This window comes from Oryctolagus cuniculus, chromosome 11 (genome assembly GCF_051225735.1).
Source record: "Oryctolagus cuniculus isolate XC-2025 breed Fujian yellow rabbit chromosome 11, ASM5122573v1, whole genome shotgun sequence".
NCBI classification, from domain to species: Eukaryota; Metazoa; Chordata; class Mammalia; order Lagomorpha; family Leporidae; genus Oryctolagus; species Oryctolagus cuniculus.
In genome coordinates this window covers 35,028,985-35,048,441 of record NC_142877.1, presented here as the reverse complement: position 1 = coordinate 35,048,441, position 19,457 = coordinate 35,028,985, and the positions used below count along the sequence as shown (strand labels likewise).

The following is a 19,457-nucleotide window of genomic DNA, read 5'->3' as shown; positions in this document are numbered from 1 at the left end:
TCAGCTGGAATTCTATGATGGCCAATATAGGGAAAATAGAGGAGTTAGACAAACACAAGTCCTGAGTGCTTCCACTGAAAGCAACATACATCATTCTTTCTTTTTTAATTTTAGGTGATGGGAAGTAGAGTCTTCTACTAGAGCCAGCCAGGGGTTTTATAAGCAGCTCTAGTAACTTGCACAGGTCAACTCCCTGAAGTCAGATAGTCTTTGTCTCTCCTGGATCAATGATGAAACTGACCAAGATCCAATTCAATTTCCTCTCTGGTGGACTTCTTTCCTCAGAAAGAAATGATACCATAGTTTATTAACACTCAGATCTTAGAAGGTGTGCTTACACAAGGAATCTCCGTGCTTTGCATATGGTATCATAGAATTTTTTTCTTTAAAATGATACATACCTGGGGAAAATAGGCAACCTTCTTTATTCTTTCTTGCTTCTGTCATTGCCTTAAGTGCTTAAATTCTTGTCAAGGGTTATTTGCTTTAGCTCTTAAAACCTTTAACCTATAATGATCACTGAGCTCTGAGAAGTTAAACTCTTGTTCATATTAGAAATATAAAATTTAGCTTTCCAAGATAAACTGACCCTTCAAATATACAAAATTCATATTAAGAAACTGTATGCATATGTCAGAATTTCAGCAAAATACAGGCCCTGCTTTCATTTCCTTAAAGTGTATCCTATTTTCTACCAAGTAAGGTAGAGATAACTTGACCTGGAAGGCTGGACACACTAACTTCATGGAAACAATTTCTAGAACAGCCTTATCCAGTATAACTTTCTGTGATGATAGAAAATATTCTATGGCTGCATTGTCCAAGAAGATAGCCACTAACCTCATGTGGCCATTCAGCACTGGACTTATGATTAGTGTGACTAAGGAATTTCACTTTAAATTTTGTTTAATTTTGACTAGATTAAATTTAAATCTAAATAGCCACATATGTCTAGTGGCTACTGTATTGAAAAGCACAATTCTAAGAGTTGGCTTTCAGTAAATATTTCCTATTGTTAATTTTTTTTTAACAAAAATTAAAATATATCCCCAAGCCAGGTGCCTGGCCTGGTGGTTAAGACACGACTTAAGATACCTGCAGCCCACATTGGAATGCCTGGATGTGGTCCTGGCTCTAGCTCCTGATGCAAGCTTCCTGCAATGTAGACCCTAAGAGGTAGCAGGTGTTGGTTTAACTAATTGGGCTCCTGCCATCCATATGGGAGATCTGAACTGGGTCCTGACTTTGGCCTGGTCCAGCCCCAATCATTACAGGCACTTGGAGAGTGAACCAGTGGAAGGAAGCTCTTTTTGTCTGCATGCATGTCTGTCTCTCTGCTTCTTAAGATACATTTTTAAAAAAATAAACTGCATCATTAGCTTGAAATAAGCAAAACTCACATGTGCATCCCTCGTCTGCTTGCTAGAACCTGAGACAGCTGTGGAGATGTTTCCTAATTCTGGGGTAGGAATATCTTGGTATTACAACCACTGCAGAATCACTTCTTTCGGAGTGGATTCTGGATTAGGCTATATTGGGTGGTGGTGCTGGGGTGGGATGGAGGACAAAAACAGTGCTGGCGCAGAATTATTTTGTCAGTTTGGTGATCCTGATGCCCCTCCCAGTAATCCCATTGACTCAGGAACATGACCTGAGGGGGATCAAAGAGAGACCTTACCATTTTGTGCTACAAAAGATCTGATATTGACAAATATACAAATGTCCTGTAGTTATTCCCACTATCCTCATTCCCCATCACTGCTGGGGATCAAGGTTGCCAGTTTTCTACCTCCCCCACCTCTTTGCATGCAGGAAACCCTCCTCATCATTCTGTAAGGTGACAATTGTGCTTCCTCAGATTTTTCCAAAATATTAAACACAGTTTCTCCCTCCCCTCCTTAATTATACATACACAATTCAAAGGCTCTCCTTAGAAGTCAACTCTCACCCAACCTAGGTATTTGGGAGTAGACACTGGACATACTAGGACACAAAGCACTTGAAAAATGTTCCTTTATTTTACAATTTGTCCAGGATCTCCAATCCTTTTTCTTCCTCTTTATTTAAAATTTATTTATTTATTTATTTGAAAGTCAGAGTTACACAGAGAGAGGAGAGGCAGAGAGAGAGAGAGAGAGGGAGAGAGGTCTTCCATCCAATGGTTCAGTCCCTAGCTGGCTGCAATGACTGGAACTGTGCAGATCCAAAGCCAGGAGCCAGGAGCTTCTTCCAGGTCTCCCATGCAGGTGCAGGAGCCCATCTCCCACTGCTTTCCCAGACTATAGCAGAAAGCTGGATTGGAAGTGGAGCAGCCAGGTCACGAACTGGTGCCCATATGGGATGCTGGCACTTCAGGCCAGGGCGTTAACCTGCTGAGCCACAGCACTGACCCCTCCAATCCTTCTTAAATGTAATATGTGCCAGCTACCATGCTAAACCCTGCTGGGATAGAAATAACTGGCACAGGTCTCCTCTTTCAGGTAGCACCTAGCCAACAGTGGGAGATAGTCATAAATAGTCAATGCTTGATAAAACAGTAGTAGTAGTGGTAAAAGATGCTTGGAAACACAGGAAAGGGAGTGACACAATGGGAATATTCAGCATGAAACTCACATCCTCCACATTACTTTGAATTCAAAAGGAAATGTTTCCAAAAATGTTAGTGGCAAAGATTGGCTCAACCCTCACTGATCCTGTTGTCTTTTTATGGTCTCATAAGCCACATTACCCAGCCTTGCTTTTATTTAGGCAGAGGCCATATAATGAGATATTGGGCAACATATCTGGTCCAATTTACCTGCCTCCCATACTCCTGTTTTTTTCTTCACATTTCTTTTTTTCTCTTACAGGAGCTATGCAGGTCAGGTGGAGAGGATGTTAACATTGCAAGATGAATGCGGCTGGATCCTTGAAACACAGCTTGGAGAAAAGACCCCAAGAACACTTCATGAATCCAACTGGATGGTTATGTGAGAAATAAACTTTTATTATGTTAAGCTGCTATAATTTGAAGGCTGTTACAGCTGTTGGCATCAATTATCCTTACTAATGTATTGCTCCACTGGCTTCAATTTGAACATCAGATGTAATCATAGAATTTTATAAGTTAGAAAGCTCTCAGTCTATTTAATTCTTCCATTTTACAGAAGAAGAAATGAAATATTTGCCTAATGTCACACAGCCAGTTTTTGGAGCTCTTAGTTAAAGGCCAGCTCTATAAGACGAACTTTGCTTCTGTTAATCTATATATAGTTTCTGGTGACTGTCATGGGACTGCCAGCAAAACAGAAACATGTAGATTGAATTTTTAGAAAATGAAATTTGTTTTTATGGGGAAAGGAGCACTGGAGTGTAGACAAAATTGATTTATTTTGATATTAGCCTGTTTAGGTTGTCGGTAAAGTACAAAATTTGTAACATGGCTGTATTTCTTTATCAGGACAATTTTAGATTTATTATCAGGTTAGTACATTATTATATTGTTTGGTCTTTTTATATGCTATAACTCCATTGTCAGGAGGTAAGATGTTAAAATTCTTTGGATACAACATACGTATTCATTATTTACTGAGAAGAGTATAGTGCAACTTTGCTGAGATTCAATGTCATCAGATTGAATGATAACTATCTTAACCCATTGATCTAACCCATAGCATCCATACTTTCTAGGGTACAGTGGAAGAAAAAGAACAGAGGGTAATTGAATTGCTGTGGCAGATGCTGTTGCTTGTGTGATCAATAGCCATTCTTCCCTCCTTTATAGATATCAGAACCTTGATACATTTCGGTGGCAATGAGCCTAGCCCAGGTCATGATAAATAGTGATGAATGCAGACCAGACATGGCTGTCTTGTCTCCTTTGCAAATGATTTCTCTTGTAATGGGAGTGGGTCCGAATTCTGGCCAGGAAAATATAACCCAAAATCATTGGAGGCTTCTGGGAAACATTTTCCTCTCTGTGAAGTGGGAGGATGTGAGGAGATGGTATAATTGTCTCCTTCATCTTGCATCTGCATTCAGTTGTTTGGGGATGTGACTCCAGAGCGGTGGCATCAGTTCAAAGGTGGGAAACAGCTTATTTGAGTTGGGACACTTTATTTGTCACAGCTTTTGCAACAATCCCTCTTTAAAATTGCAGTTTCTGGGCCGGCGCCGCGGCTCACTAGGCTAATCCTCCGCCTAGCGGCGCCGGCACACCGGGTTCTAGTCCCGGTCGGGGCGCCGGATTCTGTCCCGGTTGCCCCTCTTCCAGGCCAGCCCTCTGCTGTGGCCAGGGAGTGCAGTGGAGGATGGCCCAGGTGCTTGGGCCCTGCACCCCATGGGAGACCAGGAAAAGCACCTGGCTCCTGGCTCCTGCCATCGGATCAGCGCGGTGCGCGGGCCGCAGCGCGCCGGCCGCGGCGGCCATTGGAGGGTGAACCAACGGCAAAGGAAGACCTTTCTCTCTGTCTCTCTCTCTCACTGTCCACTCTGCCTGTCAAAAAAAAAAAAAAAAATTGCAGTTTCTGGTTTTCAAGTCACTAGAAGTGAGGGATTGAAGAACTAAGCCCCACCCCCACTCCCCTAAGAGACACAGCGTTCTGTTCCCCATCCCTTCTCAAACTAATTGGCCCGGTCAAGGTGTGCTTCAAAAAGTTTGTGTGAAATGGAATTAAAAGATAACTTTATTTTAGTGCAAAAAAATTGAAATCTATGCATACAAGGGGTCCTCAAAAAGTTCACAGAAAATGTGATTTTTCAGACAACTACATGGATTTCAATTTGTTTTTATACCCAAATTAATTCGTGTTTTAATTCCATTTTCCATGAACTTTTGGAAGTATTCTCATGCTGCCATAACTTCTATCTGCTTTGATCATGAAAGATACCAATAATAACTGCACACAAATTTCTTATTTGTAAAACTGTGGTGATAAAAACCTACTTGATAGAATTATTGGAAGAACTGGCCGGCGCCGCGGCTCAGGCTAATCCTCCGCCTAGCGGCGCCGGCACACCGGGTTCTAGTCCTGGTTGGGGTGCCGGATTCTGTCCCGGTTGCCCCTCTTCCAGGCCAGCTCTTTGCTGTGGCCAGGGAGTGCAGTGGAGGATGGCCCAGGTGCTTGGGCCCTGCACCCCATGGGAGACCAGGAAAAGCACCTGGCTCCTGGCTCCTGCCATCGGATCAGCGCGGTGCTCCGGCTGCAGCGCGCCGGCCGCGGCGGCCATTGGAGGGTGAACCAACGGCAAAGGAAGACCTTTCTCTCTGTCTCTCTCTCTCACTGTCCACTCTGACTGTCAAAAAAAAAAAAAAAGAATTATTGGAAGAACTGTATTGCATTCACTTGTTTAAATAATATTCCCTAAGTGCCTACTATGTGTGGGGAGCAAACCGGACTAGACTGAGTTACTGGAATTAAGACTTATTCTATGCATCTGCTCTCCCACAATATGGCGCTGGGAGAGAAGTAAACAGCTTCCGCACAGCTGCCTCCAGTTCAGCTAATAAACTGTAGGACTTGCTCCTGATTGGAGGAGAGCAGCGTACTCGGCATGTGGGCAGCCGAGTTGGGATTGGCGGAGGAGGACTATAAAGGAGGAGAGAGACGACATGCACCGGGAACATCTATGGGGAACATCTAAGGGGAACATCTAGCTGAAGGAACACCTGTGCAGCCCCCCGAGAAAGCCAGCCGGCGGTGTGCCGCTCCCCTGCGGAAGTGGGGAATGTGGCCAGGGGAACCGCCCTTCCACGGAGGTGGAAGGGATAGTAGCCAACCCGGGAAGAACCAGCAGCAAACCCAGGGAGGGCCGAGCAGACGAAAGAACAGCGCAGGGTCCTGTGTCGTTCCTCCACGAAGAGGGGGAGCGACATAATGGTGCCGTGACTCGGATAGGAAACTTAGGAGGGAAGAAATGACTCGGATTAGGAAACCTAGGTCGGATAGCAAACTTAGGAGGGAAGAAACGGGAAGAACTGGGAAAATATCGGAGAGAGAGACTAGCAAACAGCCTAGGGAAAAGCCGGACGAAAAAGGTGCCGGAAGAAGCTATTGAAAGCCTAGGCATAGACTCAGATACGGACTACGGGGGGAAGCTGGGAGAAATCTCTAAGGTCGAAAGCGAAAGTGAAAGCTAGAACAAACAGACTCGGACGCGGACTGTGGGGAGAGGCCAGGAGAAATGAGGGAGGAATATTGTTGGAAGAAAACTTAGGGAAACATACCGGGTAGAGAAAAATGTTAGGGAAATTGAAGCCGCGGGGGGCAGGCCAAGGCGGACACGAAAGCCACTTTGGGGTTCTCAAGTTAGCCCGGGAATAGGGGGCGAAAAGTTGAAACCAGAAGCTGAAACGTAAGCCAGATTGGGGTCCGTCTGATTAGCCCGGGGAGCAAAGGACGGGAAGCCAGATCGTGGGGCGGAAACGTGAGCTGGGTTGAATTCGCCAGGCTAGCCCAGGGAACTTAGATTGAATGCTAGTGGCGGACAAGTAAGCTACGCTGTGTGACTCGCGGAGGCTGCCGCGCGCAGACAGAGTGTGCGGGGCTCAAGTACATAGGGAACGCGGGGCTGGCGCGAGGCCGTGGTGCAGACGCGAAGGGCGTGGAGACCGCGGAGCGCGCGAAGCCAAGCCGCGCAAAGCCGAGCTGCGCAGATGAGAGAGGCGCGGGCTGAAGCGGCTCAGCCGGGAAGCCGCCGAGAAGTAGCCGCGGGGTGGGCAGCGGGAAGCTGCGGGGATAAGAGAAACAGAAGTTTAGAAGTAAGATGAGAGAAATAGGAATGCTGGAAGATGGAAGTAAAATGGGAGAAGTAGGAATGCCCGGAGATAGAGAAATAGAGAAATAGAAAGGCCTCCCCTCAACATGGCAATTAGAAGGCTTGGATTCGGTCTGCCTGATTAAGGCGGTAAGCGCCAGCAAGCGGCTCGACCAGAGTGTGAGCCGCAGGTCACCGAACACAGGCACGCATCAGCGCCTAAAAACCTCCTCACAACATGGCGAAGAGAGGACCCGGATTCGGTTTGCCTGATTGATAGGACTTGTAAGAGCCTGTGGCAACTCTAGCAAGTAGAGCAGAGTGTGTGCCGCGGGACACCGAAGACAGGCGCGTATCAACGCCAAAAAATAAAAAGAAAGGGGGATCTGTGGGGAGCAGCCCGGACTGGACTGAGTTACTGGAATTAGGACTTATTCTATGCATCTGCTCTCCAACAATATGGCGCTGGGAGAGAAGTAAACAGCTTCCGCACAGCTGCCTCCAGTTCAGCTAATAAACTGTAGGACTTGCTCCTGATTGGAGGAGAGCAGCGTACTCGGCGTGTGGGCAGCCGAGTTGGGATTGGCAGAGGAGGACTATAAAGGAGGAGAGAGACGGCATTCACCGGAAACATCTATGGGGAACATCTAAGGGGAACATCTAGCTGAAGGAACACCTGTGCAGCCCCCAAGAAAGCCGGCCGGTGGTGTGCCGCTCCCCTGCGGAAGTGGGGAATGTGGCCAGGGGGAACTGCCCTTCCACGGAGGTGGAAGGGATAGTAGCCAACCCGGGAAGAACCAGCAGCAAACCCGGGGAGGGCCGAGCAGACGAAAGAACAGCGCAGGGTCTTGTGTCGTTCCTCCACGAAGAGGGGGAGCGACACTATGGGTCAAAATTTGTGGTAATCACTGGTGATACTAAAAGTAAATAAATGGTTCGTATGATTAACTTAGTTTAGTTTGAAATGTATTTTAAAAATATTTAATATTTTCATTTCCTTAAAATGGGGAAAGGGAGAGAGAGATACCTTCCATATACTGGTTCACTTCCCAAATGCCTTATAACAACCAGGGCTGGGCCAGGATGAAGTCAGAAGCCCATAACTCCATCCAGGACTCCCATGTGGGTGGCAGGGGCCAAGCACTTGAGCCGTCATCCTCTGCCTCTCAGAATTCACTAGCAGGAAGTTGGATCAGAAGCAGAGTGGCCGGTACTTGCACTGGCACTCTGATATTATAATATGGAAAGTGAGCCTCCCTAATCCTGTTGTGCCACAATGCCAGTTTCAAACTTTTATCCAAAATATTCTAGATTTTGTGTGAAAAAGATTTGGAGTGGTTAACATGTAGACTGGGGAGATTCAAATAGGTGGTTACTGTTACAGCAAGAGATGTCAGTGGCTTTAGACTGGGGGAATCAACAGTAGCAGAACTAGAAAGAAGTGAATGAATGCAGGAAAAAGTGAAAAAATAGGAACAGCAGGACTTTGTGATGGTTTGATGTAGAGGACATGGGAAAGGAAGAATTATGTGTTATCTTTCAAATGTTGGACTTTTAGGTGGGCCAGTTTTTGAGTAGGGAAAACTGGAGGGTGGGGTTTGAACTTGGTGTGAAAGTCAACAGTTTACTGCAGATGTTTCTTTCTTTCTATTTTTTTAAGATTTATTTATTTACTTATTTATTTACTTGAAAGGCAGAGTTACAGTGAGAGAGGAAGAGACAGAGAGAGGGAGAGGTCTTCTATCCTCTGTTCATTCCCCAAATGGCAGAAAAAGCTGAACTGGTGTGTCATTTAGGAATCTCTGCAAAGCACATCACACCAAAAGTTAACCAACTTAGAACAATAACTACCAGGGCCAGCGTTGTGGCATAGCAGGTAAAGCTGCTGCCTGCAACACAAGCATCTAATGTGTGCTGGTTCATGTCCCAGCTGCTCCACTTCCAATCTAAGTCCCTGCTAATGGCCTGGGAAAAGTAGTGGGTGATGGCCCAAGTTCTTGGGCCCCTGTACCCATGTAGGAGACCTGGATGAAGCTCCCTGTTGCTGGATTTAGCTTGGATCAGCCTTGGCCATTGTGGCCATCTGGGGACTGAAACCATGGATGGAAGACTCCCTCCCTCTCTCTGTGGGGGGTGGTGTCCTTCTCCCTCTGTAACTCTTTCAAATAAGTAAACCTTTAAAGAACAATTTTAAAAAAACCAATGCCATTGTCTTGCGATTCTGTAAGTTGGTTATTTAGCCTTGGCTAATCAGGTAGGCTCATGTGGTCTTTCTTGGGTTCCACCATGCCTCAGGGGTCAGCCACGAGGTGGCTAGATGAACATTGCTGGGGGCTGCTTGGCTGTCAGCTGGTGGATGGGTCTACATCATTTTTCATCCTCTAGTGTGCTGCCTTGGGCTTGTTCTTAGGGTAAAGGGACAGTTCCAAGAGTAGACAGAGACTTGAATTCACACTTGGTACATTGTCATTTTCCAAGCATTCTACTGAGCAAAGAACATCTATAAGGCCAACCCAAATTCAGAGGGTGGGGGAACTGACTTCACTTCCTGATGAAAGCTTTTGCAAAATCACATTGTCAAGACTGTATGAATATAGAGAGGCCATTAACTGAGTCCTGCAGTGAAAATTAACTGGCTACAGTCCAGATTGTCATATGAAAATCTTTATCAGTGTTATTGAAAGCCATGGGAACAACTGAGCTCAACTAGAGAGGGTGTGTAGATAAAGAGGAGAAGGTTCCTAAGAAACACAAACATTTTGCCAGTGAATTTAGAACAAGCAAAATGACCTAGAAGGAAAGACCAGTGATGTAGAAGGTGAAATAGGAAATTGAATAATGTAAAACAGAGATCATCAGTATGTATTAATGTTTAATAAATTTTGTCTGGCTAGGATTCACATTCATTACTGAAAGTCTCTTGATTTTAGGGCACTTAGCTAGCTCTGAGGTAGAAAAAAACGATATATAAATTTTGGTCCTCCTGTCAGACCATGTAGAATATATTATTTATTAGGAGTGACAGCCTAACACTTACATAAAGTTAATAATTATTCAAGACAACTATACAGATGTTTCTCAAGAGCACATCACTGAGAGTTTTTAAAAATGAGATAAAAAACTCAGCCCTTTAGCTCATTCTATGAGTGTTTTAATGCAATGAAAATTGATCATTTCATACATTTATTATTGGTATACTCATATGTGTATATGTATATATAAATATTTATTACATTGAAATAAAAAGGTGAAACACACACATCTCAGACCTCTGGGTTTTTGATGCTTGATAGTGGTTTAGTTGGATTAGAAATGATAAATACATTTTTCATAAGACTTACTTTTACATATTTACATTTAATGATATATCCATACATATATACTTAAGACCCAACATTTATAAAATCAATCTTAAGAATAAACAAAATAAGTTCTTTCTATTCATAAACACTTTAGTCATGATAGATTTAAAAAAATTTTTTTTGAAGAATATATCACCTTTGTCTTCTATATAGCTTAAATGAATCTCCAACATGTAAAAGGTATTTAATCATCTGCCTCAGCGTGCACTGTACTCTTTGTACAGAGCAAAAGAAAATTCAAACAAGAGAAATTGCTTTTTGTTATAAATTTATGCTAATAAAAGGCCTCTTTTGAATAAGACAGCTGAAGAAAAAAATGGAACAGTTAAAATGAAAAGAAGACTGTGCACGAATTTTTTAAAAGACCATATCAGATAGGGGTTTGCTTGGGAAACTGGAATGGAGACAAATTGGCTGTGTCAAAGAAGGGAAAGTAGATTTCAGAAAATTGAAAACGATCATAGATCTAAAGGTGGTACTAATAACTTAGGTATGCAGGGGGAAGGATGGAAAGATAGCTTGAATACTCAGGAAGCTTGTACGTGTTCCACAGCAAATTCACACAGAAGCAGGTTTCTCATAACTAATGCAATACAAATATTAACTGTAAATCCTCCATCTGTGAACCTCGTCAGTGACGGAACTCACAGAGTAGGCTGTGTTGCAGATCTAGAGATGATCAGATATGGAGAGACTTGATTTAGATGAGGAAAGCAAAGCCCAAAGGGATTAAATAATTTTCTGAAGGTCATCTGACTAATAAGAAGTTCACATAGAACCAGAACTACCAATAAAGAGATATGGAACCGGAATGAATTCGTCACCTTAATGTCCAGAGAGACCTGCACAGTTCTACTGGTTAAATCATGCAAAAATTAACTTTATTGAGGTTGAAGTGGGTGAGGATTTTTTTCCATATTGGTTTAAGGCAGTGATCAGAAGGAGTGGGAATGCCAAGGAAAGTGATTTATAAAGGGTGCCAAACTGTGTAAGAGAGTGGCAGTTTTTTGCTTGTTTGTTTTTTTAGTGGCAACAATAATCTGACACTGTTCTGAGAGGATAGATATCTGTCTCCTTCTGGATTTGAGTGGGTTTGTCACTGCCACCTGACAAGAGATTGGGGGCAAGGGATTAAGGGTAGAAGCCAGGACACAAGTTCAGAGGATGTGGCTGTCTTACAAGATAATGGCAACTTGGATTGTGGTGAAGAAGAGATTATAAACATTTATTGGAGATAAAATTAACTGGAATTGATGATAGAATGGATGTGGGAGGGGTTGGCTAGAGCTACTTAATAGTGCTAATTCCTCTAGATAAAAAGTTTAAGTACAGGGGCCAGCGAGTGGCGCAGTAGGTTAATCCTTCACCTGCAGTGCCAGCATCCCATATGGGTGCTGGTTCAAGTCCCGGCTGCTCCTCTTCCAATCCAGCTCTCTGCTATGGCCTGGGAAAGCAGTAGAAGATGGCCCAAGTCCTTGGGCCCCTACACCCTTGTGGGAGACCTAGAAGAAGCACCTCGCTCCTGGCTTCAGATCAGCGCAGCTCCAGCCATTGCGGCCATTTGGGGAGTGAACCAGTGGATGGGAGACCTTTATCTCTGTCTCTCTCTCTCTCACTGTCTGTAACTCTGCATCTCAAATAAATAAATAAAGTCTTAAAAAAATAGGTACAGAAACTAGAAGTCCTAAGTCAGCTTTTTTCCATTTCAGATGACCATGAAATACCTTCATTTCTACTGATAGCTGGTTAAGTGGGTAGCTGGATCAACAAGCCTATAGCTCAAATAAGAGGTCTAAGCTAGATATATTTTTTCTTTGTAAGCAAAGATGAGTTTTTAAAATTTGAATTATTCTTTTGATACAACCATGTTGGATTTTCTCCAAATTGATAAATATCATTTTTTTTAGGCTTCCCAATCACTTCAACTTTTCGCCATGATGTCTAGGGGATGAGGATGGGAGGTGGTGGGGGGAGGATCTGTAGTTTAAATGGCTCCAGAGCACACATTTCTGCTTTTACAGCATCCCCTTGGAATTCAAAAGATAGATACTTGAGGCCAAAAGTCTAAGAATAAGGTGATGCCCACTTGTGAGATCTGCCTGTAAAATTCCATAACTCAACAAGGCAAATTACATTTTTTTTTTCAGTCTAGAAAATGCTCAAGGGATGGCTTCCCTTCCAGATCTAATAACTACTCATGAGACTGTAGTATTAGTTGGTTCCCTTGCTCCAAAGTCCTTACTAGACTTGTCATTGTTTTCCTTTTAGGTCATTTCTATTCCTCAATCTTGTTAGCTTATCCCCTTTATGTCATAGCTTTGGGAGGATACACCTGCACCTGTTAACTCATTTCTTTAGAATTCATTCTCTTCTTTTCTTTAAACCATTGATTTTCACTCTGCAATCTTTGTAATTGGTCCTTGTCATGGGAAATTAAAATGCTGGAGAAAGTAGAACAGGATGCTTTCTCTGAAGATATGCCACACATCTACACATATAGGGCGATTGTTCTGGGTTCCTGAGGAATCTAAGTGGGAAATGGCTCATCAATAACATATCTGGGTAATTTTCCCCCAAAAGGGGCAAGATCTGTGTTGTTAGTCTAAGTCAATAATTCGTCAGACTGGAAAGTAGCATCTCTCATAAGTGATTATGATCACAGACTCTGGGATGAGATCAATCTAAGTACACAGGGACATTTCAAAAAATTAAAGGGAAATGGACTTAAAAGATAAGTTCATTTTGGTACAAAATTTTTTGAAAACCATCCATATGAGGGATCTTCAAACAGTTCTTAGAAAATGTATGTTATGAAAAAACTATGCAAGGATTTCAAAATTTTTTGTCCCCAAGTAAAGCTATCTCTTATTGTCATTTTTTTTCATGAACTTTTGGAGTACTTTGGTATAATTATAGTCTGACTCAGGAGCCAGCGATCTGACGTTGAGCACAATCATTTAATATTCCTGTTGAATGTTCCTCTCACCCATATTTTTGTAATTCCAATTCATCTTTAACCATGAAGTCTTAACTCAAATGATCTCCCTATGAAACACCTTTTCTGCCTGACCTCCCATCTGAAGGAACCCACTGTTATCTCTGGCAAGTTATTTCCTTACTTGGTACTTCATTTCCTTCCTTCTACTCATGATACATATCTGTAATTGTCTTATTTACAATCTTTGCTCTGTTCTCACTTCTGATTCAATTGATACTCTTTCCCTAATTCAAGATAAGTGCTCCGTTAATAGTGAAACATCTGTGCAAGGCCAAAATCATCAGAAAGTCAGCTGAGAAAATGTGATACAGTTGATTGTTATTCTCTGCCTCGTCCTATTAAATGGAAATATAATATAAGTCATTTATGCAATTTTAAATGTTCTAGGCACCACATAAAATTTGGATATACCAAATGTATTCAAGATTTCATTTCAACATATAACTCATGTAAAATTATTAATATAAAACTTATTGATATCATTTATATTCTGTTTTATTAGGTTTTTTTGAAATATGGTATTCAATATATATTGATTTAAATGTAAAATTTTCATTGGGAATCCTTGATTTGTTTTTATATTTTATAAAATTTTTAGTTGAGAAAGGAGATTCACATAACCAAATCATTCCAAACATGCTAAAAATATATTTTTAAGATTATTTATTTATTTGAGAGACAGAGTTAAAGGGAGAGGGGGAAGAGACAAAGAGGTCTTCCATCCTTTGGTTAACTCCCCAAATGGCCACAATGCTGGAGCTGGGCTGATCTGAAGCCAGGAGCCAGGGGCTTCTTCCAGGTCTCCCACATGGATGCAGGGGCCCAAAAACTTGGGCAATGTTCCATTGCTTTCCCAGGCCATTAGCAGGGAGCTGGATTGGAAATGGAGCAACCAGGACTTGAACCAGTCCCCATATGGCATGCTGGTGCTGCAGGTGGACGCTTAACCTACTACACTACAACACCAGTCCCACTTAAATTATTTTAATGCTTGAATCAATTATAAAACATATTTAAGTTTAAATGAATTAAAATTCCATGAAATTTAAACATTCAGTTCCTAGTTAAAATAGCTGCATTCTGAGGGCTTAATAGCTACATATGGCTAGAGGCTAGGACATAATAGCTCTTGGCATCTCACCAATTGTTTCTGGCCATGTTGTCTTGTGGAAGCATATCTTTACAATCAGATAGATTATTCCAAAAGAAGACAGAAAAAGGAACTTGTATACAGCAAACAGAAGTGCATGCCAGGCACCTTGGCAACCTATATGATAAGCACATAAAGTAGATTTCATTGTCCCCATTTTATATATTCTGAAACTGAAAGCCGACAGAGAACTTGCTTCAAGCACACAATGTCTTTTTGTTGGCTTACAACTGAAAAGTGTAAGCATAGGGAAGCTCATTTTCAACTGTTTACCCTGTCCTCCCTCTGTCTTCCTAGGCACCCCCACTGCCTGCTTCTGCTCAGGGAAAGGTGTCTAGGACTTGGGCCATCTTCTACTGCTTTCCTAGGCCATAGCAGAGAGCTGGATTAGAAGTGGAGCAGCATATATAATCTATAAGTCAATCCCCCGTATTTATTCAGTGTGTAAGATACTTCCAGTATGTCTGTAAGTCAAATATTGGAAATCTAGTTTCTACCTCATTTTTCAGAACTCTTTAATTTTGCTTTTTCCAAATGGCATTTATTTCCTTTTCCTCTCACCATTTTTGTTTCGGTGTTTCAATATAAGACTTCCCAATGTCATTCTTCACAAACAGATACAGAGTGGGACCAATTACCAAGAGGAATATTTTTCTGGGTAGGGAAGGATAGCACAAAAGTTAAACAAGGTAGAAGACAAGTTTGGCTTTCTGTACTACCATAAAGTGATGCCTAGAATGCTGGCATAATTACTCTAGTCTTGCTTGATAACGTACTAAGGATACAGGCAAAAAGGGTATGGGTATGAAAAAAATTAGAGAAAAGTACCCACTTTAGAGCGGTGGTTACTCTAATGAATGAAATAAAAGCTATGTTATAATTTTTCATTTTATATATATTTGAGTATTTTATTTTTCTGTTTATAATGAGCATTTCTTGTTCTACTTTTTGAAAAAATAAAAATAACATCATATGCATAAGTCAAGAGGTAACAATGGTTATAAGGTCACAGAGGCCATGGAAATGTTCAGCTGTACCCCTGCCCAAAGCCATTTACAGGGCCAAGACCACTCTATGGAAAACCATAGCGCTCACTAGATCTGCCCTTGTATCTTCTAGGGGATTTTCCTCTTAACTATACATGGGAGTAGTTTCTGGATAAACAGTAGGAGGGCAGAGAAATGTTCAGCCAGGCTGGAGGTCACCAGCAGACTGGATTGCCGCATGCTCAATCCCAAATATGTATCCAGGTGCTTCTGCATGTTGTTAGTATAGTTTTTGCTGAGTCCCTTGAAATATCCCAATTCCTCTTACTCCAGCCATTCTGCTACTTTCCCTTTAAAATAATCCATTTCTCTGTCCAACTTCATGGCCACTTATTTGTTTATTTAGTGGAATATTTTCATGCCTCCTTCTATTCAGAGTTTTGGTTAGTGAACTTCCATATTGATTCTTGTCTTGGTCATGGGAAATGTTTGGCTAGTGAGACAATAGACAAGAGCCTTGAGCCTCTTAGCATGCCCACATTCCTTATCTGAGTGCCTTGAGTCCTGGTAACTCAATTTCTGATCCAGCTTCCTGATAATTCATACTCTGGGAAGCAATAGATAATAGTACACATATTTGTGATCATGTGGGAGACTCAGATGCAGTTTCTGACTTCTGGCTTGGGCCTGACCCAGCCCTGGCTATTGTGGGCATTTGAAGAGTGAACCAGTGGACTGAAGATCACTTTCTTTTTTTTTTAACTTTTATTTAATGAATATAAATTTCCAAAGTACAGCTTATGGATTACAATGGCTTCCCCCCATACCTTCCCTCCCACCCACAACCCTCCCCTTTCCCACTCCCTCCCCCCTTCCATTCACATCAAGATTCATTTTCGATTCTCTTTATATACAGAAGATCAGTTTAGCATACATTAAGTAAGGATTTCAACGGTTTGCTCCCACACAGAAACATAAAGTGAAAAACACTGTTTGAGTACTAGTTATAGCATTAGATCTCAATGTACAGCACATTAAGGACAGAGATCCTACATGAGGAGTAAGCACACAGTGACTCCTGTTGTTGACTTAACAAATTGACACTCTTGTTTATGGCATCAGTAATCTCCCGAGGCTCCAGTCATGAGTTGCCAAGGCTATGGAAGCCTTTTGAGTTCACCGACTCTTATCATGTTTAGACAAGGTCATAGTCAAAGTGGAAGTTCTCTCCTCCCTTCAGAGAAAGGTACCTCTGAAGATCACTTTCTTTCTCTGCCTTTTAAATAAGTAAAAATTAATAAAATAATGAGTTAAACATTTTTTAAATATAGAAAAAAAGAGACTTGGAGAAGTACTTGTGCATTTTGACTTTGTCTCTTGGATTTTTGGCATCATCAGGAGAATAAGCCTAAGCTGGTCTGCTTGACGGGTGAAAAAGCTACATGGAGCAAGACCAAGTCAGTCCAGCTGAGGCCAACTTGGGTCAGCCAGCTGACAGCCAGCCTGGTAGCTGACAGTGAATGCTTGAGCAAGCCTTGTCAAGATCAACCAAGACCAATACAGACTTGCAGAACCTCCTAGTGGAACCACAGGTTCATGATAAATGACAAATAATTGTTGTTTTATACCACAAACTTTTGGAATGATTTCTTACATATTAATAGCTAATTGATTAGTGAACATTTCATTCCTCACTTGTCTCCCTCCTTTCATCTCCACACAGTCAGGTCAGTCTATCTCAACAACTTCCTCATTTCTACTTGTTAAGACTTCCTTGGTCACATTTTCAGCTATTTCTAAGAACTGGCTTCTGCTCACAGGCCTGCAGGAGAGAGAGAGGAAAAGAATTCTATCAAGGTTCCTAGAAGGGGTCTCTTTTCTACAAGGACAAGGAATAAACTCTCTCCCCCGACTTGTTCTGGAACACTCCTTAGGCAGACAAATGCCACATTATAGTTGGCAAACTGATTGATCTCTAGTATGAGTGTGCTTTCATCCACAGAGCTTTCATTCTCTTTCTTTTCTTGCCAACTTCTTACTAACATCACAGGTTTTGGCCCATCTCATCAAAGCTAGAAATTACGCAATTACAGCTCAAATCTCTGAGTTATCTTCATAGTTCATGGCTCATAGCTCCTAGAAATTTCTCACTACCACCAAAGGAAGGAAAAATAAAGGAAAAGGTGGAAAAATATTGAAGTTAATGAAGCTAGTCTCTTCACATTGTCTCAATACTGGTGGGCACAAGGAGCTCAAGGCATGGCCTGTGGGAAAATTATAAACCATCATCCTATGGATCCAAGGTTCTGCAGTATAAATACATCTCATAATAAATTCAAGTCCTTGTTCTGTAACATCTATATGACTGTACCAGTTAGTTTTCTCCATGTACCAAACCACCCTCAAATCTTGTGATGTCAAACAACAACCATTAATTTGTCATTATTCATGGATCTATGAGTCAACTATGGGTTCTGCTGGTTTGGGTTGAATTTTCCAGGTCTTTCTGAGGCTAGCTGATGTATCCATCTGTGGTCACCTGGAGGTTTGGTGCTAATTAATTTATTATGGTGACACCAAGATGACTGGGATATTACTCAATCTAGTTGCTCATCACCCAGCAGGCTAGCCTGGGCTGTTGCTCATCATTCAGCAGGCTAGCCTGAGCTACTTCTCATCGTGATCACAGAGCTATAGAGCATTAAGGAGTAGGAAGCCCTCATTCATAAGCACTTTTCAAGCCTCTGCTTGTATCACATCTGTTCTATCTCATTGAAGCAACCACATGGAAAGATAGATACAGAGAGACATAAAAAAATTAGGGCAGTTGATCCATCCCTGTGCTAATATAGTAATCCATTGCTTTCCATGAGCCCCAGTTTCCTCCTTGAAAAGTGGACTTAGTAATACTAGGCTGTAATGGGTTGAATTGTGGACCTTCCACAAATATATAGAAGCTCTTAACCTCTGGTACCTATGAATGTGAGCTACGTTGGAAACAGAATCTTTGCAGGTGTTAAAATGAGGTCTGTAATGAGGGTTCCAATCCAACATGACAGCATTAAAAAAGAAAAACACCACATGAAGACGAAGACATACAGGGAGAATGTTACATGACAAGTGAGGTAGAAAACGGTACAGCATATCTATAAGCCCATGAGGATTGATGGCCATCAGCAGGAGCAACAATAGGAAAGGAAAGGTTCTATGGTGAGACTCAGAGAGAATATAGTCCTGCCAACACTTGGTCTTGGACTTCAAGCCTCCAGAATTAGGAGGTAACACATTTCCATAGTTTCAAACCACATAGTGTGTACTATCTTGTTATGGCATCCCTGTGAAACTAACAGAGGTTACTTCAAACAGTTTATGAAAATGGATTTCAGAGAGAAGTTTGGTGCAAAGAATCTTGAAGTTCATGCACAGGTTTTTTTCATGATAATATTTTTAAATTACTTAAAAAGCTTTATTAATTTATTTAAAAAGCAGAGTGACAAAAAAGAGAAAAGTTGGAAGAGAGAGAGAGAGAGAGAGAGATCTTATCTGCAGCTCATCCCCCAAATGCCTGCAACAGTTGGGGCTGGGCCAAGCCAAAGCCAGGAGCCTGGAGCCAGGAGCCCGGAACTCTCTCTGGGTCTCCAACACAAGTGGCAGGAACTGAAGTACTTGGGCATTATCTGCTGCCTCCAAGACACATTAGTGGGAAGCTGGGTAGGAAGCAGAGATGAGATTCAAACTCATTCACTCCAAAATGGGATGTGGGCATCTCAAGTGGTAACTTAACCCACTATGCTACAATGCTTGCCCTGTGGATTCCAATTTTTTTTTGCACCAAAATAAGTTTATTTTTAAATCCTATTTTCCATAAACTTTTTGAAAGACCCTCAGAAGAACTTGACTTCATCTGGAAAAGCTTCTATCAAGGATGAATGAGAACAGTGACTGCTGATTAAAGGATTCTGACCCTACAAATGATTATATGGATATGATGCCACCTAGCTCATACTGGGAGGAAACTCTTCAAGCACGAATGAAGTGGTACAGCTGCTGGTGCATAAGAGCTGCCTCAGATCTGTGTTGTTAAAAGACTTGGTGTTTCCAAAGGAAGAAAAATGCCTGCATGGTGTGTCTTCTTGTTATTCTCTGTTCTGGTTTGTGGTCAGTTTTCAGGCTGCTGATAGACACCTGCTTCCCCAACACCTGAGCTTGGAATGAGGCATGGCTGC

At 42.0% G+C, this 19,457-nt stretch overlaps 1 long non-coding RNA gene across 6 annotated transcripts in view; it reads left to right on the top strand.

Moving 5' to 3' along the window:
* Nucleotides 1–19,457, top strand: part of LOC103348253 (uncharacterized) — a 173,236-nt gene that overhangs the window by 2,505 nt on the left and 151,274 nt on the right. For all 6 annotated transcript variants that reach the window (XR_016215928.1, XR_016215927.1, XR_016215926.1 and 3 more), the window contains one exon: nt 2,850–2,969. This is a non-coding gene — a long non-coding RNA (uncharacterized LOC103348253). The remainder of the gene's footprint in view (nt 1–2,849; nt 2,970–19,457) is intronic.